Source organism: Gadus morhua, chromosome 23, assembly GCF_902167405.1.
Source record: "Gadus morhua chromosome 23, gadMor3.0, whole genome shotgun sequence".
In the NCBI taxonomy this organism is placed as follows: Eukaryota; Metazoa; Chordata; class Actinopteri; order Gadiformes; family Gadidae; genus Gadus; species Gadus morhua.
Window position 1 is genome coordinate 6,706,078 of NC_044070.1, and position 2,500 is coordinate 6,708,577.

The 2,500-nt window shown below is 55.4% G+C and overlaps 1 protein-coding gene across 1 annotated transcript in view; it reads left to right on the forward strand.

Annotated features, from left to right (window-relative positions):
- Nucleotides 1–2,500, forward strand: part of sulf1 (sulfatase 1) — a 49,301-nt gene that overhangs the window by 16,981 nt on the left and 29,820 nt on the right.

Here is a 2,500-nt window from a genome sequence, read left to right on the forward strand (position 1 = left end):
TGTGTGTGTGTGTGTGTACGTCTGTGGTGTGTGTGTGTTTTGTGTGTGTGTGTGTGTGTGTGTGGTGTGTGTGCGCGTGTGTGTGTGTGTGTGTGTGAGCTCAGGTCCATGTTCTTCTTTGTGGCCTCGTGCGTCGTGCGGACCCCGGACACGCTGGACTGAGTGGGCCCGCTGTCACGGTCATGCTCTTTGGCCCCGTGCTGCCACAGATATAACACATGTGACCTCATCCGTCTCAGTCATCTCACCCTTAAACCCTGCAGCCCCACCCCCTTCACAGACACACACATGCACACTCCTTCCACTTCCTGCTTTACATTCCAGCAGCCGTTCCTCCAGACCCAACGAGACTCCGTGGCCCGATTTGCGCTCCTCATTTAGGATAATTGGGTTTCTTGTGTTTCTAACAAAATGGCCGCATGGGCAGTGCAGAACATATTAAGACTTAATAAAACATCCTTAATGGATGATCTGCCGGTTGAAATATGTGTTGTCAGCCTTCTACTGTGACCGGTTAGGGCTGTTCTGACGGGCAAGGCAGGGAGCCAGGACATAGTTGGGCTTTTGGTTTTCCGGGCTATTAACTCTGGATGAGGAGCAATATGGTGACGCGGGCGGGTGGTTTGCCGGCCATAAGGCACGCCGCGGGGGGGGGTTCGTGACCCTGCCACCCCCCCCCCGACCTCGGCCAGCCGCAGCATCAGCTGTTTCTCAGCTGTTACCGCCCCTCCAACGGCTGACTCTCATTCCTGCGTCACCACGTTTACACGCTACAGTATTTAGCTCACGCTTGTCTCCAGGGTGACTTCGAGGTGGGCCGATCGCAGACTACCGTTAGGAGAGTGAGCAACTACAAGAAGAAGGAATTGACAATGAGGAATGTAGCTTAAATATGATGAGGATTAAAACTCTTGCATTGATTTAGCTGGTTCTCGGTGCATACACCCCCCGCCCCTGACTGTTTCAGCCACAGCTATGTCCACGTTTGCTGTATCCAGTCAATATCCAAAGTTTGCTCAAAGGTTGTCTCATCTCTCAACGTCACAACACTCCCCCCTGCTCTCCCTCCCCCCCTTTCAGCCCTCTCTGTTATTCTTCCAGAAAGTTCTTCAGCTCTCTGCTGCGCTTTGAAACAAAGAGCTGAGCCGCAGCAGTGTCCCACCTGGTGGGCTTTCCTTCAAACTTTTATTGACTAGCCGTGACAATGACATGTTGTTCGCTGGTTTCCTGGTGGGCCGAGGGAAGTTTGGGGGGGGGGGGGGGGGGGGCTGGCTGTGGGAGCCCAGCGAGAGGGGAGAGAGAGAGAGAGAGAGAGAGAGAGACGAGATGAGAGAGAGGAGAGAGAGAGGGGAGAGAGAGGGAGAGAGAGGAAGAGAGAGGGAGAGAGAGGGGAGAGAGAGGGGAGAGAGAGAGGGGAGAGGGAGGGGAGGGAGGGGATAGAGAGAGGGGAGAGAGAGGGGAGAGAGAGGGGAGAGGGAGAGAGAGAGGGGAGAGAGAGAGAGAGAGAGGGAGAGAGGAGAGAGAGAGAGAGACAGAGAGAGAGAGAGAGGGGAGAAAGAGGGAGAGAGAGAGAGGGGAGAGAGAGGAGAGAGAGAGAGAGAGAGGGGAGAGAGAGAGAGAGAGAGAGAGAGGGGAGAGAGAGGGGAGAGGGAGAGAGAGGGGAGAGAGAGGGAGGGAGAGGGGATAGAGAGGAGGGAGAGAGAGAGAGAGAGAGGGGAGAGAGAGGGGAGAGGGAGAGAGGAGAGAGAGAGGGGAGAGAGAGAGAGAGAGGGGAGAGAGAGGGAGAGAGAGAGGGCCGCGCGGGGCTTGGATGACTCCGTGTGAATCTGTGATTGGCGACAGTGGCCGGGGGGGGGTAATCTAGCGGAACCTCCCCTGCCTCCATCCCTTCCCCCGATCTCCCTCCACCGTGGTTCGCGTCTTACCCACAGACCCCTTTGTCACGCTTGACCCAGCGGGGGGTGGGCTTTTGAGTGACAGGCAGAACGGCGCGCTGCGATTGGCTCCCCGAGTGCGAGTGTGACCGTGTGTTGTTTGAACACGAGCGGCCAATGGGGTCGTTGCGCAAAGGCAGAGGGGGGGGCTTGGCAAGATCTCTCTCCGCTTGAGGGAGATGGAGAGTTTCTGTACGAGCGGGCTTGTGTGAGTTGTCTCCTCCAGGAAAGTCGCTCTGTGTAGTCTGTAGCTTGACCAATGCATGGACCTGTGTGTGTGCGTGCGTGTGCGTGTGTGTGTGTTGTGTATATTTGGAGGGAAATAGGAGACTTGTGGAAATTCTCAAAGGTGAGATCTATGTCTTCTGGGTTTCTTGAAACTGACTTTTATTTTGCTGAAGGTTTGTTTTGTCCTTGCTCTCTGCTGTGGCTTGTTGGCTGTGCGCCGGTCATGAGTGGTGGGTTGAGAAATCTTGTCTTTTGGAGTGCAGCTTACCTCAGTCAACACACAACACATGTAGGCGTCGTCAAAGAAGGAGTCTTCTCCTGGGTGCTGTGGGAGCTAA